The sequence below is a fragment of the Mesoplodon densirostris genome, chromosome 12 (genome assembly GCF_025265405.1).
Source record: "Mesoplodon densirostris isolate mMesDen1 chromosome 12, mMesDen1 primary haplotype, whole genome shotgun sequence".
Taxonomy (NCBI): domain Eukaryota; kingdom Metazoa; phylum Chordata; class Mammalia; order Artiodactyla; family Ziphiidae; genus Mesoplodon; species Mesoplodon densirostris.
In genome coordinates, this window is record NC_082672.1 from 70,378,573 (window position 1) to 70,406,471 (window position 27,899).

Here is a 27,899-nt window from a genome sequence, read left to right on the forward strand (position 1 = left end):
AGGCAAGGAGAAAGGAAAAGGGGAAGCAGTTATTGAACACATATCATGTGTCAGGCATGTAGTTTAGTTGATAATGTCTGATACCATGGAGCATAATCACAGGTAAAATATTGTTTCCTGTTGTATCTGCGACATTTGTATCTGAGGCAGACATCAATATTACTTAGTGTCACCATTTCTAAGAGAAGCCATCCATATGGATATTGGTGATCAAAGCGTATGCATTAGCAAAGCAGTGAATAAATTCATTTACATTGACCTCCTACTATCTGTAAACCCTAATGATAAAATGAGTGGAATAAATCAAAATTTCTAGCTTTTGTCTCCTTCTTATAATTATTTCTCTTTATTGATATTCTCTATTTGATGTGACATTACCTTCATACCTTCCTTTACTTTTTAAATCATGGTTTCCTTTCACTCTTTGAATATATTTATAGTGGTTACTTTGAAGTCTTCATTAAATCCAACATCTGGTCACTCTCACAGGCAGTTTCGGTTGCCTGCTTTTTTCCAGGATATGGATCAAACTCTCTGTTTCCTTGCATGTCTCATAATTTTTTATTAGAAACTGGTCATTTTAGATAATATATTATAACAACTCTGGGTACCTCCCCTACCTTCCAGGGCTTGTTGTTGTTATTTTCTTATTTACTTATATAGCAACTGGCTGGATTATTTTAGTGAAGTCAATTTCCTTCCACAGTGTGAAGACTCTGATGTTGATTCTCACAGGGCAAGGCCTTGGTTACACTCACGGTCACCCTAGCACAGCAGTGGTTTTAGTGGGGTTCCCTCTGACTGTCTCTTTCTAGTAATTGTTGGCTGATTGCTCTATTGTTTTCAACAATGCCCTGGGGCATAAATTGCTCCATAGACTCTGCAATCAAATTTGGGGAATGGCAATCAAAACCCCACCATTTTCAACAGTGTCTTGCTCAGGGTATGTCCTCCATCTCACAAGTGGGATGGGAAGAAGGGAATTTGCAATTCTTGGCAAAATTCACCCAGAACTTATCAGCAACAGGTAGATAGGGGCAGGGTGGCAAATGCTGAAGTCCTGCCCCTACAAGAGGATAGCTCTCTGACCAGGAGCTGCGCGGAGGGAGCTCTGTGTTCTCGGCTGCAACAGTCTGGCGTCGAGTTTCTGTCTCACTGAGCAAGAGAGGGGAGATGGGTGTGAGTCTTGATTTAAATACTACAGACTGTCACTATTCTTACCAACTTTTAGTAGATTTTCTCAAATAAATATTTTTTTCATTTGCTGCATGCCATTAAGAATATTTGCAAGGACTTTAAATGGGTAGATTTTTAAAAATTATTTTCACCAGTTTCACACTGGAGAGCAGGGCAGTGGAACTCCTCACACTGTCATGCCAAACCATTCAGACTTCTTAATTCTTTATTAGGCTGAATTATTTGGTGAGTTTTCAATAGTCTTCATTTACTCTACTCACATAGATTAGATGCATGGAATATGCAGTCAGAAAATTAGACACTGGATCAAGAGGCAAAGATAAAAGAAACAGGAATAAATTCCTAGGTACTATCTTCCTGCTACTGTTTTCAAGTTCAAGATCAAGAATGAGTGAAGGGTAACTTAGTTAACTTGAGCTGCCTGTAGGTTCTCCTAGCCTGTATGATGGTTTCTTCTGTAAGAGATACATTTCAAACAGTTAGACAAGGTCAAGTGTAAGGCATAAAAACTGGTTTCACTGTTTAGATCACTAAAATGTTTGTCCATCCCTCAATTTGTTTTTGTGAACCAGGAAAAGTTGAAGCTCCCATAGAGACTTTCTAGTTTCTGTCTCAGCTGTGTCATTAACCACTCTGGAGAATGACCTGAGGCCTGACTTCTTAAAGAACACAACTTCTTTTCTCCGGAGTCAGAGTGCTTGGTGTAGTCTCCCGCCAAAATCTGTCATCTCATAGTCCACCAATGAGGTCCTGTGTGCCCTTAAGAAGCATATGTAACTGCTTTGTTTCTCTCATTTTAGATAATATCAAACATCAGACAGAAAGGATTTGTGTCTTCTCTGTCAGCTGTCATATGTTTTATAAAGGAAAAAAATGTCCTCCTGAGTTCTGTTAAATTACGCAGGTTTTCATTTCATTATTCTTTTGGAACTGAATAACCATCATGAACATTCTTTTTTCTCAAAATCTTGAATTTCTGTCAATGAAGATTCCTCAATCCCTTTGAACAGCATATGAACAGCTCCTTAATTTGTCATATTACCCTCGCAATTCCACAAAAAGCTTTACCCAAAGACTTCCCTTCAAGTACATATAAAGTGTGTGGTTAGAAGTGATTGAGAAATAAGCCACAACCATTTGAGCAGGTATAAAGTTAGTATTTGAAAATAAGAAACACTTGGTTTAGAAGCAAAAAAAAAAAAAAAAAAAAAGGAAGAAAAGAACATGAAACGTGAATAACAAAGATTGATTTGAAACACAATTTACCTTAACCACAGCATTAAATAATAAGCAGCCAATTATATCCAAAGCTATTGATATTGTTGTACCTTTTGGGGTGTTTCCTCAAGAAAGAAAAAGCCCACCAGAAGCCCATTACTTCCACCCAGTCCATCTCCTGGCACTGACATGGATTTATCAAATGACTCTTAACGTTTGTCGGGTGCTTACTGTGTTCCGGTGTTGGTCTAAGTGCTTTACATGATGAAGTTACACATTCCAACTCTATGAGACAGGCACTATTATTATTCCCATTTTACAGATAATTGGAAATAGGTACTGCTTCCAGAGTCCATGCTCTTAAACACTAAAGTACAGCACTTCTTAAAGTAATTTCTGACTATGGTTGAGAACACCTATAATCACAAAAGAGAGCAAAGCTCAGGGAAATTCCCCCCCTAATATTTAACCTAAGTGTGGGAATTAAAGGGTCCCAATCGACATCAACTCCATTCCCTAAGCTTTTCACCAACTGAGATATAAAATGAAAGTATAAGGCAGATGGGAAGAAGGGTGAGATATTACCTTTATTACTGGTACAGGCGATATTGAAGAATGTGGTTTCCACCTGTAGGGCAAGCCTCAGAATTAGGCAGAACTGCATACCTGTTGCCAGGGGTCTCCAAGTACGGCGCTTGCGTTCGTAAAACTCCATGCATGGTACCTGCATCTGTAAAACCCACGTATGACGTAGGCATCTGTAAATCTCCACGACTGGTGCCCGTATCTGTAAAACTTGCAGTCTGAAGGAGCAGATAAGAACATAGCTTTGTGAGGAGGCCAGCTCCCAAGAAGAAGAAAAGAGAGGAAGGGTCTGGATTCATTCATCTAGTTTTTCCTTCCAAACTCAGCAATCAAATGACACTCCCCCTCCTTTATTGTTTGGGCCAGTCATTCAGAGTCTTACAATAGCCCAATGTTTTTCAGAGTTTCTAGATCTGTAATCACAGCCTCTCCCTAAAAGTGCAGTTTATGAGATTCTTAACAACAGAATGTAGCCTTCCTTTTTGTAGTTAGTGATGAAAACAGATTCTTCCAATTCTTCCAAGCATCACCATTGTTAGTGTCTTTTATGCTCTATGGTCCCTTGATCTCTTTTTATGGAATTTTTCCCAGTGAGCGCTAAGACTGGTAATGTTCCTCTCAGGGGCCTCAGCAATCTGAACTCTTCCTTCAAGATATGTTTTGTTGCAGCCTGGCAAAATGGAATAAACATAGAATTTGGAATTTGGAGCTCTGAGTTAAATTCCACCTGTGCAAGTTTCTAAGCCTACCTTGAACATGTTGTATAACCTTTCCGAATCTTAGTTGCCTCATAAGTAAAAAGTGTAATAATGATAATAAAAAACAAATCTCAAGGGGTAATCTTTAGAGGATCAGATGAGATAATAAATTTTGGAAAGTAAGAAACCCCATATAAATATGTCATCATTACCTAGCCCTGAAGAGTATTAACAATTGTTATTGTTATTATTGCATCTGACTCTATAATTATTTGATTCAGTATTGCCAGATTTAGGAATACTCCTGTCCAGACCTCATTTCTGAAATACAACACTGCATCTAGAAATATTATTTATTATTATTAGAAATGAAAATAACTGTTAGGAACTGTAACTTGTTCACGTTGACAAACACACCCTAAATAATTAACTTGAAGTTCTTAGTTCTTAAACCTTACCCACATGAAGAACTGTGTGACATTTGAAGAAATTGTTTCGCAAAGTCCAACATGTGGAAGGCTTTTTACAACTGGATTTCTGTAGCAGATGGGCACGGCATAATTTGTCTTTTCATATATTCAAGTTTATTTTATGGAAGAAGTAGTCTCGTCTTATATTTTACAGGAAAGAGAAAAATGGGGAGAAAGTTTTTGTCTGTCACTCATAATATTTATTTTTACCAGATTAGAGTCTGATTGGGTAGAGAATGCCAGGCATGGAGAGCAAATGTTGAACGATTAATTGCTCCATTCCTGTAGGATCATTTTACTTCCACAGTTAGCACAGCAGTTCTTCGGAGATCACCCTAATTGGCATTTAATTCTAGGTTGGAAGCACAAAATGTCCTCTCAAGCCATCCCTCCTCATTTATGAAAGCCAAAATTAAAGATCCTAATGCCCAATTTTCATGGCATACTGAGTGAAAGGAATTGTCAAGATGCCTGACTTGTCATCACACCAGAGGGAAATATAAATTGTTCAAGTGAGCCAACCAAAATGATAATCTGTGGATTATATAGCAGTTTATCGTGTAGGAACCCAGCTGCTCCACAGTAAACCCAAACTGTACAGTCTGCTATTTGCTAGTCTGGAAATGAGATGGAACACTAATGTCAAGCTATTCTCTTGGATATACTCTCCAAAAATGCCAGGAAAACATGGTTTCCTGAGGCTTGTATTTCTTTTCCCCATACAAGTCTGAAAAGAAAAGACATTTAGCCACAGCAGGTCCTTACCCAGTTCAATGGCTCAGGCATAGATGCTGGCCCTGGCTGCCCAATAACCTACTCCTTCTCCACAGAGGACCAGACAGTCATGGAGAGCAAATCTACTTTCTCTTCCAGCCTTTCACAGTTTTGAAAATCACCATCGTGCCGCCTGCAAATGTCTCTTCTGGATGAACATGCCAGTTTCTCTTTGTAGTGTGCTCTAGAGCTTCCATCACCATTTTTTTTTTAATCGGAGTATAATTGCTTTACAATGGTGTGTTAGTTTCTGCTGTACACCAAAGTGAATCAGCTCGATGTATACAGATAGCCCCTCCCTCTTGGACTTCCCTCCCATCCCGCCCCCATCCCACCCATCTAGGTTGTCACACAGCACCAAGCTGAGCTCCCTGCGCTATAAAGCAGGTCCCCACTAGCTATCTATCTTACACATAGTAGTGTATATATGTCAATCCTAATATCCCAGCTCATCCCACCCTCCCCTTCCCCCTCTGTGTCCGCATGTCCCTTCTCTACGTCTGCGTCTCTACTCCTACCCTACAAATAGGTTCATCACATTCCTTCACTATGTTTTTTTGCTGTCTTCAGGACTTCATTAAATGTGTCAATGTTAAAGCGTGCTACAAAGGAAGTTAAGACAATGCTTCAGGCATGATCTGGTCATCGTGGGCTGGCATGACAATAAAACCTCCTTGACACATCATATTTCTATTATTCTAACTAGAGTATATTAGCTTTTTTATACCATCTCCCACTACTGACTTGTGTACAGCTTAATGTCAACTAAAAATCTTATTCCAGGCACAGCTTTTAAGTCACAGCTCTACTGTTAGGCTTTTGTTCTACTGGAGACAGGTAAGTCATCGGTTTGTTCTGCTTTGTTCTTTCTTAGACCTAAGTAAAAGCTTTTATGTTTATTCTTATTAAATTTCATCTTTTCTGAAATACCCATAAATCTATAAAGTTAGAGTCCCTGTCTGTCTAATTTACTACTGAATTCCCCTTTAATTCCTGGCATATAATAAACACCCAATACATTTTTTTTAAAACAAATGCTTGAATAAATAAATCTGTTCCATTGTCCCAGGCTACTAAGATCTTTGGGAGTTCTGGTTTTAGTAGCCAGTGTATTACCTTTGGTTCCAAATTATGTCATCCACAAATCTGATGAATAGTCTCTCTACGTTCTCGCTGAAGTCGTTCATTAAAATACTCCACCATTATTTGGTCAAGGACAGAGCCCTCTGGTGCATTTTTAGAGACCGCTCTCCAGCTCAGTGTAGGTCCATCATTAAGAGACTGAAATGAAAGAAATGAGATTGCCTTTTGAGAGTTAAACCATAAATCAGTACCTATATGCAGATCAGGGATAGCAAAGTCGCCTTAAAAAGAAGACATGCATCCAGGCCTGTATGATGTTCCCAAAACCTGACCAAAGGTACTAACTTGTCTTAAGAACATGTCAGTCACAAGTGATTGGGGAAGAGGGAGACAGTATTGAAGATCGCATCCAGTCTTTGTCTAGAGAGCAAGGCCCAGTCAGGCCAACTACAGGATGTCTGCTTTGGAGATGGACAACACAAGGCTTTGAGACCTTGATGCCATTAAACATTGGAACGGTTTAACTAACTCCACCTGCTCTGATTTCATTATCACCAAGCTGCCTGCCACCCACCTTGTCACTTTGTGACTCTGGGTAACTCACATAAATGTTGTGTTCCTTTGCTTCTCATCTGTAAAATAGAGATACTCACCATACCTATTTTGTGGAGGTTTTTTTTGAGGATCAAATGGAGTCTGGCTATAGGTACCCCTCAGTCCATGTTAGCTAAGGAAGGGAGAGAGAGTGTGGGCTAGACCTGTAGGAGAGTCCTGACAGACTACTTGGTTGATATTCACATTGTAAATTAATAAATTGGTATGAAGAGCTTTGTTCACGTGAGGCAGATTCCTTTAGTTAGAACTGGGATGCAATAGATAGCATAATCAGGATTTTCTTAGCCTGCACGTTTAAGGTCTTCTGATAACCCAGAGAATGGAGCCTCCTTGGCAGCCCCTGCCCTTACTGGGCACCTTTCTTTTCAAATTTCTACGGAGTATAGTTTGATTTTGTGTTTTTTTTTTTTTTTTTTTTTTTTTTTTTTTTGCGGTATGCGGGCCTCTCACTGTTGTGGCCTCCCCCGTTGCGGAGCACAGGCTCCGGACGCGCAGGCTCCGGACGCGCAGGCTCAGCGGCCATGGCTCACGGGCCCAGCCGCTCCGTGGCATATGGGATCCTCCCAGACCGGGGCACGAACCCGTATCCCCTGCATCGGCAGGCGGACTCTCAACCACTTGCGCCACCAGGGAGGCCCTGATTTTGTGTTTTGACCCAATCTGAGAGTCTCTGTATTTTCGATGGGGGTTTTAACTCATTCATATCAATTATCAAAATTAATAATCTGATATCAATTATATGAGCTTATTTTATGTTTCTTACTATATTTTATTTTGTCTTTTGCCATATGAACCACAATTTCCTTATTTAGGTTCATCTTCAAGTGACTTAAAATATAAATGATATTTTTAACTCCTATCTGGGTTTCTTTGGGGGTGATTGGAGGACAAAAGGGAGAGATCTAGTTGTTTCGGCCTTAAACAAGGAGAAATCTCCCGGAGCCGGTTGTTTGCTAGCAAACAGGTGGGGAGCTTCTCCTTGGTGCCCACTGTTGTCTGCTTCTTGGCAGAACCCCAGAATAAGCTTTCATTTTCTTCTTATACAAACAGTGCAGGACAAAGAACCCCCAGAGGGCTTTCAACTCTCATCTCTGCCTAGTGCGGGCCTTCATCCCAACTGCAATGTCTTCTGCTTCCCCATTGACCGAATTGCATTCTTAGGCTGAGGGCTCCAAAGAAATGTAGGAGGAGCAGAGGTGAGCAGGAGGGAAAAGTGTGGAATGGCCCTGGGACTTGAAGAGCAACTCATTTGTAGGAAGGGGCGACTTCTTTCCATTAGCCTATGAGACACTGCATCTTTGAGGCAGGAATACCAAAAACACCCTACCACCTGACTTTTACCACTGCACCCCTGATCTGCTTCTGGTGGTGGAAGTACTGCTCGCAGCCCAACAGATTATCAATCACATATTCAGTCTCCATCACAGCTAGATTTTCTCATCTTTCCGCATTTCTTGAGTATTGCAACAGGAAGACAAGGAAGAATATTAGGCACATCTCGTCAGTGATCAAATTCCTTTCTGATTTCTGCTATTTCCCAGGATACTGTATTGTGAACATAGAGTAGTTTCTGTGTTGTTCTGTAAGCCCGTGAAAGGCAGCATGACATAGTGGTAAAAAGCATAGATTTTGTAATCAGACGGCCACTGGCTCAAATTCCAGGTATTGAGATGTGTGACCTCCAGCAACTCATGTCACTCCCATAAGGCCCAGTTCTCCCATCTGTAAATTGGACCTAATAATGCCTAACTCAACATTTCTGTAAATAATAGAGAGAATATGTATAAGGGGCTTACACTTTAAAGTCACTCAAAAATTATATTTATTAAGGTGTCTTCAAAATACTGTGAGCAGTTTAGGGATTCCCCAGCTTCCTCTCTCTTGTCAGCAAGAGATCTGGGAAGGATGTGGGGTAAACAGAGCCCAGCCTTCCTGCTCTCTCTCGCTTCAATCAAAGCAGCTCTGCTTCCATCTGTTGTGCTTCTATATGACATTTCTTCTAAACAAAAAGTCTCTGGTTAAAACAAATTTTAAAATCACAGTTGAACAATCCAATGGCTCACAAAGACTGGGAAACCGAGAAATATATGGAGGCTTTATTATTTGCAAAGCAGCCTGTGCATTCACCCTGGTGATCTCTTCTGATAGCCTTTCACCCACCGAGGAAAGGATGCTTCCCTTCTTCCTCAATTTCTCTGCAGCTCTTTAGCCCATAAACCAGTTACCCCATCATTTTACTTATTTATAGTTTATGTTTTAAATTTATCTTTTTCCTAGAAAATGTGGAAACATACATAAAATAGGAAAAACATTTAAAGATTATTCCTGATCTGGGAATTCCCTGGCAGTCCAGTGCTTAAGACTCCATGCTTCCACTGTGGGGGGCATGGGTTCGATTCCAGGTCAAGGAACGAATATCCCGCATGCCACACAGTGCAGCCAAAACAAAAAAAAAGATTTTTCCTGATCTTACCATCCAGAAATAAACAATATAATGTATTTTTACAGGGATTTATGCATAGAGTTTGGTTTTGTTTTTTAACCGAGTTGCGCTTGCACATCTTATACAATTTTTTTTACTCTGCTGTTTTCATATAATATCATAAACATTTTTCTATATATCTATATTCCTTCTTTTAAATGGCACTGTAATATTTCATACAGTGGGTGTCCTATAGTTTACTTAGCCTTTCCCCTATAGTTGGGCATTAAGATTGTTTCTAACTTTCTTACATTTAAATAACATTATGATGAATATGCACATGAAACATTTTTTAAATGATTACTTAGGGTAGTTTCTTTTATATAAACTCATAAAAGTGGAATCACTGCATCAAATAGCATAAATAATTTAAAGATATCAATATCCTTTGCTTTCTAAAAGCCACATAAATTTGCACTTTCTCACTCATAGTGTTCCTGCGACTGCTTCTTGCCCTCACCAGCTCTGGTAGCCCATAATATTATATTTTCCTATGACTAGAAAGTAAAACCCAAAGAATAGAAAACAACACAAACTACCTTCAGATTTTGTTTTCATTTGTAGTAATACCAACTAAAACTAGATAAAACAAATGAGAGTAAGTCTGATTGTGATGACATTGTTGGGAATTTAATTCTAGCTTCCCTGGGTGGAAAGCTAATAAAGATATATTTACAGCTTAAAGTATACACGTGATTCAAGAAAAATGACATTACTCTCCTTGCAAACTAGTTGTTTATACTCTCTTACCATTCTCTTGCATTGGAACCTGGTGAAAAATTATACAATTGGATACTCATAAGATTATGTGCAAACATTTACTTTTATCCAAAGCTTGTTTTCAAGGTTACATCTGTAAAGTCATGAAGTTCTGCTGGTTTACAGAGTAACATATAAGCTACCTGAAATAACAACTGAAAAGTAAGTGGCAAGGAGCATTGCTACATGAGCCTTTATTTGTAATGGAATGTAGATAACCTCTAATTTTTCTCCAGAACAAAGACTTGAGCCTAGTTGGCAGTTAATTGCCATAAAAGAGGAATGGAGTGCTTTTCACTCTAGAATGCACCTTCCCACAATGAGAATACTAGAACTGGATCAGAACCTTTTCTACCCAAGGTAGTCAGGTAGAAAAAAGCTGCACATTAAGGAAAAATGTACAGGAGCTAAAGCCAAGCTTTCTGCCCAAAGAGTGAGGAAGATGGTACCAGACATGAACAAAAACCAAAAAAATCTCAGCCACTGGTGCCAACAATTTTCAGTGACCTCTCAAGGAGGGTTCCTCTTATATCCTTTGACTTCAACCATACCTGTGCCATGCCGCATCCTTGAGGCCAGAGCTGGTGAGACAGGTAATGATATTACACACATATATGTTGGGTACTTTTTAACTCTAAAAAGGTGAAGAATTGCCACTTTATGTCTCCAATTCCAAAGTAAATGGAAAAGTGGAAATTAAGAAAGCATAGCAAAGCTTTCATATCCCCCATGTTTGTTCATAGTAGAGATTAATACAGTGTATTCCCTGTCCCCCAATCGTACGTGAATAGTTTTCGATTTTGTCCAGCCAAACTTTTTAATCAAACAAGCAACAAAATAGACTCTTCATCCATCTTCTTTTAAAGCAGCTGAAGAAAATGAAATGTCCTGAAGGCAGACTGCCAAAGGGAAAAAGACAATACAGAAAGAGCTTGGGTCACTCACAAGCCAAAAGATCAGACACAGAGAGACTGACAGATAAGACCAACCTTAGCTTTCTATGACATCCCCCTTTCTCTTCCTTTGATTATAGATGATTTGGGAATCTTTTTCAATAGATTTCTGTCCCATTTAAACGGACATAGATGCTATTATAGATAGTTCCCTGAAAACCACAGGTTAAATGATCTAAAGTCATCACTGCAGTAGTTCATAGCCTTGGTCATGCATTAGAACCACTGAGGAGCTTTTAAAAGCAATGTCCCAAGCCAACTACATCAGAATTCTGCTTGGGCAGCATGCTATGCCCAGGCCTCAGTATTTTTTAGCTCCCTCAGCATTGAGCTGTGTACTAGACTTGGAGCCCGTGTTTCTGTGGCATCAAAAGTAATAATCTCATAAGACCCTGATTGAGCACAGTTGTTTATTGTTCAGATTGAAAAAAAAGTGATAGGGAGGGACTAATAGGTATATTTTAGGAAAGGGGACTTAGAGATAACCTAATTTTATTCCCTCATTTTAAGTGTTAGCAGCGAGTCTCCTTTCCTTTAATATGCAAATTCTAATGACTTTTGAATCACCCATGCTTGAAGTTTATTTACCAAACCTAGTTTGTAAAGAATTCTTTACAGATACTCCTCAGATAATGTGCACACCTTCCGGGTCCACAGTTCACACTTTCCCCAACTCCCTTTCCACCTCAGCCAGGCATTTGGCCCCAGGCTGCTTGTCCTCCTCCTCTGAAGGCCACTCGCTGCTCAGCCCTCTCCAAATAGTCCCCCTCCCAAACACAACTCAGTCTGTATTCCCTCCACCTGCAACTCTCAACACAATTTCAGTGCTGATTTGGGCTTGAAGAAGAACAACAACAAAAAAGCATCCCATAACTGCCACTTGAGAGGCCACCCTCAAGGGTACCTCTCCCTATTCAATCCTTTTTTTCCCTCCCTTCCTTCTCTGGGGTCCCTTGCATCATCTCATGGCATCGGGAGAAGCACCTGGTTCTTAGCCATCATCCCAAATTACCCTACAGGAAAGCAATCTGCAGCCATGCCATTATGCAGAGACCACTGGTTTCATTTATTAAGGGAGCCGATTAGCTCATTAGTGGAACCACAACACCTCCAAAGCTCCCTCCATGAAAAGGCCATTTACTTCAAATCTCCTTGATCTTCAAGAATAAATCCATTCAAACTAGCCCAACCTTAAAGGAAATTTTATTGGAGAAATAACAGGGGTATTTATTTCACAGAAGTCAAGCATCAGCAGAACAAAGCTGGGTCTCATGAGGACTGGAATCAGGAATCTGGAAAATCAGGACCTCAAGTCGTTTTCTCTATTGGTCCAAGATCAGGTGGCCTCTTTCTTCCTTCTTTCTACGCATAGAGACATAAGGGAGCATGATGGATTTGGGAGACTCTATAGTGCCATTTGACTGTAAGGCAGGGCACCAGCTGAGGCACAGACTGAACACGGGGTTGGAGAAATAGTCAAGGCTTGGCACATCTCGGGCACCCAATCAATATATATGGAAACAAAAACAAACAAGCAAACAAAACACACACACACACACACACACACACACACACACACACACACACACACACACACATATATATGGAATAGGTGCATGACAGTGACTTTTGTTTGGGAGATGTTGTCAATTATTTAATGGCAAAGGACCAATAGGAAATTGATTGGTGATCAGAAGATATATCTGGCTGGCAAGAGAGATTTGCATCACCAGCCTGAAGTAGTAGTTTGAACACCAAGTCAATAAATCACACAGGGAGACTACATAGAGAAAAGAAAAAAGAGGCTAAGGACAGATGCCTGGGGATGCACTGGCAGTTAAGGGATAAGTAAAGAAGGAAGAAGCTGAGAAGGAGAATGAGCAAGGCTAGTGAGAACAGTAGGAGGAAACCAAAGAGCAAGCAGCGTTGCACAAACAACAGCAGATGGGTCTTCAAGAAGAGAAAGTGGAGAAAAGAGACAAAGCTGCCCTGAAATCACGGTTGGGAACCAAGAGGCTCTTTCGCTGCTTTTGATGAGCTTTGGTTCAGAGGTGGGCTGGGCAGAGGCCAGGGTGTGTGTGCTGGCTTGAATGGGCCGTGGGAATGTGGGCAGTGGGTGGGACCACTCCTAAGGGGGTACTCTCCTTGCTGTTTTCACACAATCTATCTCATCTAATCGTCACAGAAATCCTGTGAATCAGGGATCATTATCCCTATGAACAGATAAGAAAACAAACTCGGAGAAACTTTTTTAATAATCCAACCTCCATTTCTGATAGTATAGCGGACAGATATTCTGTCTGCACACAACCCTCCTACAGCAGAACTAAAAATGTTCATTTTATTGCTATATTTCATGCCATTCTGTATGATAGCTATAAATATTTTAATATACTTAATATTAGCATTTTTTAATTTCCAAGGTTACATAGCTAAAGGATACACTGCCTATATTCAAACTGCAATCTGTCAGACCAAAAATTCACATTCTTTGTTGGTTAGATGCTTTGGGGGCATTTTTTTTTTTTTTTTTTTTTTTTGCGGTACGCGGGCCTCTCACCGCTGTGGCCTCTCCCGTTGCGGAGCACAGGCTCCGGACACGCAGGCTCAGCGGCCATGGCTCACGGGCCCAGCCGCTCCGCGGCATGTGGGATCTTCCCGGACCGGGGCACCAACCCGCGTCCCCTGCATCGGCAGGCGGACTCTCAACCACTGCGCCACCAGGGAAGCCCGGGGGGAATTTTTTTTAACTTAAATAGTACAAGTGACAATTTAAAATGCCAGAATATGTCAGTGTTTTCTTCTCTGGCCCTATTCCACATCATTTTTCAAGTGTTGAAATCAAAACCGAACACTGTTTTCTAAGCATAATCTGAGCAACAACAATTGACTGAGCAACAACACATGACTGCAGATCTACTGAGTGTTTTTTCCTAGCATCTTCTCTGGAACTGAAGTTAGCCAATTCCTTACTGTTCGAGGTCTCTGCAACTATCAAAATGTGCCTTCAATTGCATTGAAAGTTGATCCAAAGTTCAACTAACTTCACTTCCTGCTAATGCATACTCCCAAATCTTCTTTGTATCTTTCCAATGGCTATACACAATTAGGACAGGCCTAAAGCTTGCATAGGAATCCCAGAAAAATTCATTTTGGGTCCAGCTCAAGGTTTGAGGGGTCCTATGTTGATTAAAACCTTTGTAAATGAGTATGAAGAGAAGACAATGATCCCTGACTTCACCCACGCTGCTAAGGAAGACGCTGGTTAAGGTCCAAGAGTTACCCAAAGCCTTGGCCATGGCTACCTGCAAACTACCTCAACTGTAATTAATCCAGAACCTGCCTGGTCATGCACTGGCCAGGGAGAGGAGTCCTGGGATTTGTCAGAGATAGGTTATTGTGAGAGAGAAAAATAAACAAATAGAAATTGCCTTTGCTGTGTTTAGGAATAATCACTTCTTACTGTTTGCCTCTCCATTCAAGCATGAAGAATGAATGTCAAGAATTCCATGCCAGCCTCGGGAGGAACATAGCACAGGGTTTTACTCTGAAACAGACTAACATTCAGCAGAGCTCTAGAGCAAAATTATTCTTCACATTCCCCACTATGTATTTCACAGGAAGAATATGATATTGGGCATGACCATGAAATCCTAACATCCCAATGTATATAATAATCACGAACCTAAGTAATGTGTGGAATAGGTGTGTCTTCTGATCTTTTTCAATGAAGAGACTGAATTTACAAATTCATTTCATATTTAGAAAACAAAACTGGGTATACAATAGGATCAAACTGTTGGAAAATACACATAGATGTGAAATTCTATCAAATGAAAGTGAATATTAGAATTATTATAATAATAGATTTCATTTATTTTTTATTTTTGTAGACTACATTCCATTATAGGTGATTACAAAATAATGGGTATAATTTCTTGTGCTGTACAGTAAATCCTTGTTGCTTATCTATTTTATATATAGTAGTTTGTATCTGTTAATCCCATACTCCTAATTTATCCCTCCCACCAGTCCCTCTCCCCTTTGGTAAACACAAGTTTGTTTTCCATGTCTGTGAGTCTGTTTCTGTTTTTGTATATACATTCATTTGTGGGTTTTTTGAGGTTCCACATATAAGTCACATCAGATGGTATTTGTCTTTCTCTGTCAGACTTATTTCACTAAGCATAATATTCTCTAGGTCCACCCACATTGCTGCAAATGGCAGTATTTCATTCTTTTATGGCTGAGGAATATTACATTATATATATGTATATATATATATACACACATATTATATATCATATTATATACACATATATATATTACCTTCTTAATCCAATCAGCTGTTGATGGACACTTGGGTTGCTTCATGTCTTGGCTATTGTAAATGCTGCTATGAACAGTGAGAGATGCATGTATCTTTTCGAATTAGTGTTTTCCTTTTTTCCAGATATTTACTCAGGAGCTGAATTGCTGGATCATAGGGTAGTTCTAGTTTTAGTTTTTTAAGGAAACTTCATACTGTTTTTCATAGTGGCTGCACCCATTTGCATTCCTTGGTAAGAGTGCAAATTCCAATTTGCACTCTTACACAACTGTAAGTGTAAGAGGGTCCCTTTTTTTCCTCACCTTCTTCAACATTTGTTACTTGTAGACTTTTTGAGATAGCCATTCTGACAGCTGTGAGATGATACCTCATTGTGGTTTTGGTTTACATTTCTCTAATAATTAGCAGTGTCGAGCATTTTTACATGTGCCTGCTAGCGGTCTGTATGTCTTCTTTGAAAAAATGTCTATTCAGGTCTTCTGCCCATTCTTTGATGGGATTGTTTGTATTTCGATATTGAGTTGTATGAGCTGTTTATATATTTTGGATATTAACTCCTTGTCGGTGGCATTGTCAACAAATATTTTCTCCCATTCCGTAGGTTGTCTTTTCATTTTGTTGATGCTTTCCTTTGTTGTGCCAAAGTTTTTAAGTTTAACTAGGTCTCACTTGCTTATTTTTGCTTTTCTTTTGCCTTGGGAGACTGAGTTAAGAAAATACTGCTATGATTTATGTCAGTGTCCTGCCTATGTTCTCTTCTAGGAGTTTTATGGTTTCAAGTCTTACATTTAGGTCTTTAAACCATTTTGAGTTTATTTTTGTATATGGTGTGAGGGAATGTTCTAATCTCATTGCTTTACATATGGCTGTCCAGTTTTCCCAGTACCACTGTCTTTTCAAGAGACTGTCTTTTCTCCATTGTATATTCTTGACTCATTTGTCATAGATTAATTGACCATAGGTGTGTGGGTTTATTTCTGGGCTCTCTATTCTGTTCTATTGATCTATGTGTCTGTTTTTGTGCCAATACCATGCTGTTTTGATTACTTTAACTTGGCAGTCTGAAGTCTGGGAGGGTTGTACCTCCAGCTTTGTTCCTTTTTCTCAGGATTGCTTTGGCAATTCTGGATCTTTTGTGATCCCATAGATATTTTAGGATTATTGGTTTTAGTTCTGGGAAAAATGGCGGGAGTATTTTGATAGGGATTGCATTAAATGTGCAGATTGCTTTGGGTAGTATGGCCATTTTAATAATATGATTCTTCTAATCCAAGAGCATAGGATCTTTCTATTTCTTTGAATCATCTTCAATTTACTTCATCAGTGTTTTATAGTTATAGGTCTTTCATCTTCTTGGTTAAGTTTTAAGACCACAGGTCTTTCATTTTCTTGGTTCAGTTTATTCCCAGGTATTGTATTCTTTTTGATGCAATTTTAAATGGGATTTTTTTCTTTCTAATATTTCATTATTAGTGTATAGAACTGCAACAGATTTCTGTATATTAATCTTGTATCCTGAAACCTTGCTGAATTCATGTATTGGCTCTAATAGTTTCTGAGTGGAGACTTTAGGGTTCTCTCTATAGAGAACCACGTTATCTACAAATAGCGACAGTGTTACCTCTTCCCCTTCCAACCTGAATAATGTTGTCTTTTTCTTGTCTGATTGCTGTGACTAGGACTTCCAATATTATGTTAAATAGAAGTGATGATAGTGGGCATCCTTTTCTTGTTCTTAAATTTAATGGGAAGGCGTTCAGCTTTTCGCCATTGCATGTTACATTGACTGTGGTTTTGTCATAAACGGCCTTTATTGTGTTCAGATATGTTCCCTCTATACCCACTTTGATGAGAGTTTTTATCATGAATGGATGTTGAATTTTATCAAATGGCTTTTTCAGCATCTACTGAGGTGAATAATAGATTATTCTTCATTTCCTATTTATATGTCTATATTTTCTAAATGTTAAACAATGAGCATGTTATTTTTACAGTAATCGCAAAGTAAATGTTTTTCCACAGTCATTTTTTCATGGTTCACAGTTATTGTTTGCATCAATAGGCTATAGGGCTACAAGGAGGTCAGATGATGTGTGATTCAAAGATCAGAACAGGGACTAGTGAAAGTTCCAGAAGACAGATCTGGGTCAGTATAAGGCTAAAGTTCCTAATAAGTCAAGCTCTTCACGAACAGCAAGATCTACCTTGGGAAGTAATAAAATTCAGGTTTTTTTCTCACTGCTCCCTCTCTATGCCCACAGACAGACAGAGGATGGAGAGGCTGCACCCAAGAGTCAGTATGACACAGACAGCCCCACTGGAGAGACTTGCAGCCAGACAGAGATGCTATTTCCATGTTAATAAAGAATTAGCGGTGGACATTTTGCACAGAATATGAAAGAAAATAATCCTTGATAGTGACACAGCGTACATTAAAATTTTCTGTTACATGGACTTTGAACTTTTGCAGATTAGAGACAGAATTTTTGGTCAGTAGCAAAAAGAACGTGAAACACAAATAATAATCTTCCTACCCAAACACCTGTGACAAGAATGATATGGAGTAAAAGAAGGTCAGCAAAGTCTAGACTATAAAACAGGAGAACTCATCCTGCGTTATGGCAGAGGTAACCTGGCTGAGTGTTTCCACTAATATTTTTAATGAAGATAAACTGGAAATTAATAACAGAACCCTAATGTGTGATTGATGAATTTAAAGTCTACTGAATTAAATCCTTTGGTAAGACAGAAAACTTTTGTTGCTTGTTGAGGATGTAGTCATTCTTCACAAATCTTTTCTATTGTTTTCAAAATGCTAAGGAATAATTTCAGAGAGATCCGATACGCAGCTGTCAGGACCGGGTAGATCAAGATTCTCATGAACGCACTGAGGAAACACAGGAAACAAAACACTTGAAGAAGTAAGGTTTGCCAAAATTTCTGACCTAATGCACAAGTTAGAGTAAATTTAGCAGAGTGTCAATCACACTTTCCAAAACTCCAGGAAGAACATTTCAGACCATGACTAAAGAAAGTTACTCCTTAAAAAAAAAAAAAAAAAAAATCACAGTTCTAGGTCAATTAGCATGTGACCTTGACACTCCTTTGCAAAAGACAAATCAACAATCTATTCAATGACAGTGTGAAACAGTGATATCTAATGGCTCCTGGGCACCAAAACCTCTGTTTACAGACTTAATACAAATATCGAATTCTTTGAAACATCCCCCTGATGGAATAGATACAGTAACTAACTGGTGTTCTGCATAGCAGTGCCTCAGTATTTACCCACATATAACAGAGTTCTTACTAGTCCTAAAAGCCAGAAACATGTTTGATGAGATCTCAGTTTTCTCTAATTACCTAAATATATGACTGTAAAATCTAACAAAATTTTAAAATAAAATTTACTTTAAACCAGTTGATTTTGTAAAAAGAAAAACATACCCTTTAGGGCAGTAAGGAAACTCTGGCAATCCCACTAAAGTTTCACAATTCCAGGAAGAATTGTGAGACTCGCCTTTTAAAAGTTTGGCACCATGGTAGTTTCATTCTCCTTGCACCACATGTATGATATAATTTTCAACAGGTAAGCACTCACTGCCTGGAGGAATGAAGCCAACCTCTCTGGATCAACTGAACACAGCGTTACTGGGAGCTTCTGGACCACAGTTATAGACTACTCAGTGTCAGCTGTAGGGTAGGTAACTATTGGATTGATTCAGCCTGGGCCCCAGGTGGCTAATAGTATTTGAGAATACTAATAGTTTTTTAATTCGACTGACTTCTCTGGGAAATACTCAGAATCATTAACTTTAAATTAAAGAATAAAGACTGTGAACAAGATTCCACAAAGGAGACTCCTGTCACCATACTGTTTCATAAAACACCTTTATTTTAAGACATTTGGGGGTGGAAGTGGGATAGTCAAAGAGTAGAAGATGAAACACTTCTTTCAAGTTCAAGTGCCCTACCCTGGCTCCTCTTAGAGAAAGGTTCTAAACCGAAATCAAAGAGCACTTTCTAAATGTGAGCAGATTTGGTATATTTATATGTACCTATTCCCTAACGAGAAAGTAGAAGGTTAATTAGACTCTCAAAAAGGTTAATTACCCAAAAATGTTAATAGTCACTGCAATGTGTGACCTAATTTGTGAATTCATGGTTTGCAAGATTTAATTCTGTTTAGTGAAGAAGTCTAATTAAAAACAAACACAGGGGCTTCCCTGGTGGCGCAGTGGTTGAGAGTACGCCTGCCGATGCAGGGGACACGGGTTCGTGACCCGGTCTGGGAAGATCCCACATGCCGCGGAGCGGCTGGGCCCGTGAGCCATGGCCGCTGAGCCTGCACGTCCGGAGCCTGTGCTCCGCAACGGGAGAGGCCACAACAGTGAGAGGCCCGTGTATCAGAAAAATAAAAAAACAAAAACAAAAACAAAAAAAACCAAACAAACACAGGTGGCGCAGTGGTTGAGAGTCCGCCTGCCAATGCGAGGGACACGGGTTCGTGCCCCGGTCCGGGAGGATCCCACGTGCCACGGAGCGGCTGGGTCCGTGAGCCATGGACGCTGAGCCTGCGCTCTGCAACGGGAGAAGCCACGGCAGTGAGAGGCCTGCGTACCGCAAAAAAAAAAAAAAAAAAAAACAACACACACACAAACTTGTGTCCAGTGTGACACAGATGCCTGGTCTAAGAAGGATATGCTCACTTGTATGTCACATATTTCAGGTTTCTGCAGCTGTGAGTAATAAAGGTTTTGTGGTTACATCAGAGGCAAACCTATGACTAGATACTCCTTTTCATAAATTGGGAAGTTGGGATTAACATATATGCACTAGTACATATAAAATAGATAATCAACAAGGACCTACTGTATAGCACCGGGAACTCTACTCAGTACTCTGTAATAACCTATATGGGAAAAGAATTTTAAAAAGAATAGATATACGTATATGTATAACTAAATCACTTTGCTGTACACCTGAAACTAACACAATATTTTAAATGAACTATATTCCAATATAAATTTTTTTTAAGAGCAGTTGTCTCTTACCATATTCATTCATTCTAGAAATATTTGTTGAGCATTTAATGTATGTGAGACACTGTTCTAGATGTCTGGGACACATCTGTGGAAAAAAACAGATTTCTGCCCATGTGGAACTTGTATTCTAGCAAAGCGAGATAGACAATAAACAAAAGACTTAATACACGAGTAAAGCATATAGTATGTTAGAATGTGGCAAGTACTATGGAAAAAAGAAAAAGTAGATAAGGATCTGGAGTGCCAGGGGTGGGCTTTGGTTGGGTTGCAATTATAAACAGAATGGTCAGTGAAGATCTGTTTGAGGAGGTCCCATTTGAGCCACGACAGGTGAATTTCTAGATAAGAGCCCTTCGAGGCAGGAGGAACAGCCAGCGCAAAGGCCTTAAGTTGACAGTATTCCTGGGGTGCTCCAGGAAAAGCAAGGAGGCCCGCATGGCTACAGCACAGGGAGCAAGGGGGGAAGCTATAGGAGATGACATCAGAGAAGTAATACAGGTGCAGCATTCAAGACCTTGGGGGCCACTGGAAGGGATCTGGCTTCCAAGATTTCACTTTGAGCTTGGGATTCACACGGCATCCTCACAGGTCTTTGTGGCACAGATGGGCGCAGTTTCCTCTGGACAATCAGTGGTGACCTACAGGCTGCTTTTGAAGGATGGCCTCACCCAGCATGGACAGAAGTACAGAAAATAGGGCCCCTGTGTAGACCACGGCTGGAGGTTACTCAAGGCCAGCGACGTGGTGTCTGGATCCTAGCACTGCTCCTTCCCACAATATCCCTCCAGGTCCAGACCCTGGTCCCTGTTCTCAAAAACTTTACACCTGCCCGTGCTCTCATCTCTTTCCTTCTCCCCAGCCCAGAGAATCCTTCCTAACCTCGGGAGTGGGGGGAAACCTGACTCTTCCTCATGAGAATTTTCTTCTCCATCCATTTCTATGCATTGAGGTCTCTCCCCTTCCTCCTCCTCCAGATGTAGGCAAAATACTGACTCAGATTTTTTGTTCCTATTTCTGTGTGTCACTTCAATTCCAAATAAGTGGAGGCAACAAATGCAGCACACTTGTCTAGATAAGGAAAGGGACAAGCCACAGGGTAAAAAGTTATGTCAATAGCAAAGCACACCAATGAATATTTTTAAAATACTCTCAAAACACTCATTTCAGACAAATCATTTGTTCAACAAACTTTTATTGTACACTTTCCATGAGCCAAAATATATGCGAAATGTGAAGAGCCAGCTATGAATGGAGACGAATCCCTGCATCCAGGACCACATAGGCTAGTGGGAAAGGAAGATGGGTGACAATAAATTACAGCATGTGAAAGGTGACAGTATAGCACACAGCATGCACAGACAGAAGTTAGTCTCACGAAGACAGCATGCAGTCATTTGCACTGTAAGCGTGATTTTTCTAACCACAGGCAACTGCTAGCTAGTGCTGGTCATTCGAGTGAAGAGAAAGTGAGGAGATTTAAGAAAGAGGCACTTTTAACCAAACTGAAGAAGTGCTAGATTTCCAGCACTGAAATAAAGAAAATCACATTTCGCAGGGACTCAGGTCTGTGACATGAGCAAGTCCTCCTCACGCTTTAAATGGAGACTGGAAAAAAAAGTTGCTCATGAAACTCTTTCGACATGTATTTATCCAGTGCAAAATGTGCTCCTAAAGTGAGGAAGCAATCTAGTAGGAGTTGAAAAGTCAGTTAAGATTTTGGTGGGAGGACAGACACCAAAAACATAAAACTTGATGGACATGTCAGGAGAACGTCAGCACCCTGGTCAGCTCTTCTCAGTTTGAGTCTTCATCCTCTCACAGGTCATGTTTCTGTGTATATGGTTCACAACACACACTTGCAAATGATGACTTGCCCACAAAGTACAGGGGATTTAGGAACATTTTTCCAGTCCCAGTTCTCTGGGGGACCAGTGTGGCTAAGGCAATTTTTCTGCTCCTCTTCTGTATGTCCCACGCCTCTCTTTTCCCATCTATATATAGGGATGCCTGGTTCCTGCCTCAGGTTCCTTCTTATTCATCCGAAAAAGCTCTACCTTTGCTAAGGGATAATGCCAAAGTATAACGTTTAAATACTAAATTATCATCACATGACACTTTTGGAAAGTTTTAGTTCTCTCCCCCTACAGCTGCCTTTGCTCTTTGGCAACCTCGGAGAGCCTGGACGAAGCTGCAGCTTTCTGTCTTTTTGACATGACCCTCCATTTGGAGGCTCATGAGTCTGCCAAAATGAGCTTTATTCTTCTGTCGAGATGAAATGAAATGCGTAAACCCCTTTTTGCCTCGGAAAAGGCCCTTTCTGCCTGGAATGTGATCTGAAAACACTCATTGCATAGCACTAACTATCTCTCTGGAAACAGGAACGTGGGACTGGAATGGCTAATCATGAGATTCCCTCTATCAAGGTGGCTACATGGGGAACCAGACAGGCTCCTAGAAAGCACTATTGAAGGACAGAGGAGGAAGCATTTAAATCAGCCTTGAAGGGCCAGCAAAGTTTGCCCCCAAGAAAAGAATTATGAGCTGACTTTTGAAAAATGGGAATATGTTTTTCACTAGGATGACAGGAGACCCAGAAAATGATAATTAAAAATTTCTAAGACTGCTGAAGGATATGGGTGAGGGTTCAGACTTCAAAGAAGAAAAGTAAATTTTCCATAGATGATATCATAAAGCAGGGGTTAATAAACTGTACTTGTGTCACTGGACTACCTGGACTGATAAGGATTTGAAGAGGAAATGAAGAGATGACCAAAAAGGCAGAGTCCCTCCCCTAGTTCACCCAGAGCAGCTTCACTGTACATATTGTGGTTTCACCAATTTAAAAATTCTATTAGAAAAACATAGTAAACATATTAATGATTTTTTTTAAGATTTGAAAAACATAGTATTGGAAAATTCATCCTTTGTCTCTTTAAACACAGCACCATGGTAAGCCACAGACATTCCTCTGAGAATATTCCACTGTGAGAGTTAGACAAACGTGTGTCTGCATGTCCTGACCTCACCGTGGAGCACCAGCACTTTCTGGCTCCTCAGACCTTAACTGTGAAATGATACAACTCCTGGGCCCAAACAGAAAGCTGTGTGAGGTTCAAAGAACAGGAAAGAGAACGCTGCGAGCGGTACGACCGAGATCTGTGGGAAGGGGCAGTGCCAGGCCGTCCTCCCAGCCCAGTCTCCTTTAGCTGGGGCTCATGAGCAACAAATGGTCCCTCCCTGGCCTTCTTTCACCCTGCTGTGGCTTCCTGTTCAGTGTGCATTTCAGACCTGATATTAGCCAAAGACTCTTCTAAGTTGCACTTGGCATTTCTACAACCCAGCTGTGGAGTCCCTATGACTCTAACTTTGAAGTTTCTGGATGATTTAAGTTCCTCCTTAAAAACACATGTTCTCAACTGATTCACTTTGTTATAAAGCAGAAATGAATACACCACTGTTAAGCAATTATACTCCAATAAAGATGTAAAAAAAACCAAAAAACAAAAAAACACATGTTCTCACCTCACAGGGGTCCTCATAGTTTAAAAAATATGCACAACTGAAGTAATACCATTTCACCTCCTAAAATATTCTCCACATGATGATCAACGATATTTCCTAAATTCTAAAGGAATTACTTGCAATTTTTAAATAAACAGAAATTCCACTGAAAATCCTTGAAAGAAAACTACTGCCCAGGGACAAGACTGACAAATTATAGGTCTTGGTTTTCTACATCCCCAAACAAATGCAGGCTCCAAGAATCTGGCTGGTATACGGAATTTGTTTATTTCCAGGACCATTAATCAAAATACATTCTAAATGTCATTCTACCAAGTAAATATTAATGTATATGAGTCTTTTCAGAGTCACTAAAGGTCTGTTTCAGCTTGCTATGTGTTCATTCATACTGCAGTAACATCAGTGCTAGACTTAGAGGCCAATTAAATTGTTGAAAGATGAGAAAATGGACCTGGATCTTCCTAGAATCCCACAATGGATTTTAGGAAAAGGAACTTCAGTTCAACACGGTTACTCTACAGATGAAAAAACCAGAAAGGTTTAGCAGCTTGCCCACAATTAACCTGAAACTTTTTGTCCTCAGACCTTATCTGCAAAATGATAACTTCTGGCCCCAAATGAATTCAAACCATGGCACAGCTGGAACCAGGACCTGATCTGGGGGTTCTTCCCACCACTCCACACAGAATACAAAAGGGAAAAAGAAGAATTAAACCTGGCCAGGGCAGTAGAAGTTCAGGAGGCCACAAGAGCATCCAAGTTATATTTCGATTTCTAGTAATTCCCCCAATAGTAGACATGTTTAATCTGAGGACTATGACAATGAGTCACAGTGTGGGAGTGAAAATGTCAGCACCAAATGGAACAAGTGGGGCCCAAACTGCTGTTCCCAATGCTATTAGGTGAACTGGTGCCAGGAGGGCTGCACAGGAATTCCTGGAATTACTGAAAAGTCCAGATTCCAAGGCCCTCAGAGGAGATTCTGATACAAGAGACTAGGGTGGGATTCAGGAATCTGTGTGTTGTATAACCAATCTATCTGATGCAGAGTCATGTTCAGAACCTTTGAGACCCCTTTTCACACTGCCCTTCTGTTAAAGGACCCTTCCTTCAAGTTCTCAGGAGGATTTTCTCACACAGGGCCAGCTGGGAAAGATGTGAGATAACCAGAAGGGGTCTCCATGTTTGAGCTGTGGCCTGCTTGTCTGTTTTTTGTTTTGTTTTGTTTTGTTTTGACGGTACGCGGGCCTCTCACTGCCGGGGCCCCTCCCGTTGAGGAGCACAGACTCCGGACGCACAGGCTCAGCGGCCACGGCTCACGGGCCCAGCCGCTCCGCGGCATGTGGGATCTTCCCAGACCGGGGCACGAACCCGTGTCCCCTGCATCGGCAGGCGGACTCTCAACCACTGCGCCACCAGGGAAGCCCTGCTTGTCTGTTTTTAGTTACCAGTGCTCCCTGTGACTCTCACTTTGCACATATGATGATGATGATGATGATGATGACAATGAGGACAGCAACCACAGCAATAACCATGGATAAAGTCTACTAGACCGGCACTTCTTTTTTTTTTTTTTTTTTTTGTGGTATGCGGGCCTCTCACTGTTGTGGCCTCCCCCGTTGCGGAGCACAGGCTCCGGACGCGCAGGCTCAGCGGCCATGGCTCACGGGCCCAGCCGCTCCGCGGCATATGGGATCCTCCCAGACCGGGGCACGAACCCGCGTCCCCTGCATCGGCAGGTGGACTCTCAACCACTTGCGCCACCAGGGAGGCCCTAGACCGGCACTTCTTACACTTGAATGTGCATAAGAATCCCCTGGGGATCCTATTAAAATGCAGATTCTGATTCAGTAGGTCTGAGATGGGTCCTGAGGCTTTGCAATTCTAGCACGTTCCATTAATGCCAGTGTTGCTGGTCAATGGATGACACTTCGAACAGCAAGGCCCTGGACTCTCTAAAGTGGCTAACTAAGGAGAGCAGGGTCGATTCAAACTCATTAAAGATTCAGCATCTCAAAAGGCAAAAAGGCAGAGTACTGGCTCCTAGAAACAGCACTATAACCTATCGAGGCAGTCAGGTATCACTGGGCAGGGATTCATAAAAGCCATGAGGGGCAAAATGGTGTCACTGATGGTCTATGTGCCAAAGAACAAAAACTAAAACAGGCCATTGTGTAAATCTGTCCCAAAGACCCCAGGTCACAGGGGTTTTGTGCCTGTTCGTAAGTTAAGAAAGACCTGCCATCCTTTTGAGTCCCAACCTTGTGATTTGTCCTAGCTCCACTAGCCCCACAGTTGTTTGTTGCTACTGGAAATGAACAGGAAACTATTCTGGAGAAGCCACAGAAGCAAGACAAGCTTTATGTCACATCTGGATCCTCCCCTTCCTTTTACAAATCCCAAAACAGTGAAAACAATCCCCTGCCAGGTAAGGTTCTGTGGAAGAAACACCTTGCACACAAAGTTAATCATTATTTGAACAGTTAAGTGAGCACTACTGACGGTCTCCAGAAAATCAGAAAGCAGTTCTCAGCTGAGAGTTAGGTATAGAATCTTTCTAACTACATTCTCTATTCCTTTTTGTGTTTTTATACCTTTTGCCTTCATCAGACCAGAAAGCAGAATTTAGCAAAATGCAGAGCCCATCGTAAGTGATCAGTAAATACTTAAAAATTGATTGATTGGGACTTCCCTGGTGGTCCAGTGGCTAAGACTCTGTGCTCACAATGCAGGCGGCCGGCGTTTGATCCCTGGTCAAGGAACTAGATCCCACATGCCACAACTAAGAGTTTGCATGCTGCAATTAAATGAATAAATAAATAAATATTACCCAAAAAAAGAAAACTAGCATGACTTTTTAAAAAAATTGATTGATTGATACACACAAATACAGATACTTTAAAATTTAAGAGTTTTTATTACTGGATGCCCCAAAACTTTTAACTAATAAAGAGGATAAGCAAAACTGGGGAGAAATAAAAATTCGGGGGCTAGAGACTCAGTTATATGCAGCAGATATTATCAATTGCCCAACCACAGGGATCTTAGTTCCTCGCAGGGATTGAACCTGGGCCCCTGGCAGTGGAAGCGTGGAGTCCTAACCATTGGACCACCAGGGAATTCCCTCCTCCCTTCTTCTTGACTGGCAAATCCCAATTTAATTCAGGATTTGTTAGAGATCTTTTTTCTCTTCATGAAGGCTGTCCCACGGCAGAGGATAAATCAGCTTAAGCCAGACACACAAATCTGATCCCCTCCTGTCAGTGAGTGCTCTAAGCATGGGCACGTGACCCTAGGCTGGCCGATGGGATCTAAGGTAAAGTTTTCTAAGACTGCTGGAAAGGATTCTCCTCTGTTGACTAAGACTAGAAAGTTCTGTGCTCTCCTCCTTCCTTCCTGCTTAGGACACCATTTTAGGACATGAGGTTTGGAGTTGCTGCCACAACCTTGTGACCATAAGGCAAAAGTTTATCCAAATGTTCTGACATTATTGAGCATGGATCCAGCCCTGGAATGGGCTACCTCTTAGCTCCTTGTTATGGAAGAAAAACAAACCTCAATGGTCTAAGGCACTTTTAGTGAGGTATTCCACTAGTTGTAGCTGAGAGCATATTACTAATACAATATGCTTCTCCTTATTTGTATGTATTTAGTTTAAAATCTCATACAGACTTACCCAAAAGAACAGTTAAGAAATCCATGCTTAATGAGTTTTTGAGATAATCATTTCTCAGTATGGGTTATAAACTCTGGATTATAAACTGACACTTTTAAAAGGGCTAGCTGAACCTAGGTGCGTACCATGAAATGTGGAAAAAACCTCACATGAGTTTTAATAGAGGTAATCATTTATATAGTCATTCATTCATTCAATTGTAAAGAAAAAAATGTTGCCTGCCATTCCAATTCTACAAGGATCAAGCCACTGTAGTCACCCACTGACAGTGCACCCTGAGGGGAATTCAGGAAGCAGAAAAACAGGAAGCATTCCGTGAGTTCAATGACCCCAGATTCCTGCATCTTCCCATAGAAAAGCACTAAAATCATCTGTTCTTTGCGACTATCAGTAATCTTTTCATACTTGATTGCAAGTTTTTCCCAGCAAGAAAGTTCATATATATGCTGGCTCCTTCCTCACCTCTTCAGAGGAGTTCCTCAGTGCTGAGAG

At 40.6% G+C, this 27,899-nt stretch overlaps 1 long non-coding RNA gene across 1 annotated transcript in view; it reads right to left on the reverse strand.

The window, feature by feature from the left end:
- The window catches only part of LOC132500085 (uncharacterized), a 169,271-nt gene that overhangs the window by 84,118 nt on the left and 57,254 nt on the right, over nt 1-27,899 (reverse strand). Inside the window, exons 2-3 of the long non-coding RNA XR_009533969.1 lie at nt 6,059-6,223; nt 3,082-3,218 (exon numbers count right to left, since the gene is read on the reverse strand). This is a non-coding gene — a long non-coding RNA (uncharacterized LOC132500085). The remainder of the gene's footprint in view (nt 1-3,081; nt 3,219-6,058; nt 6,224-27,899) is intronic.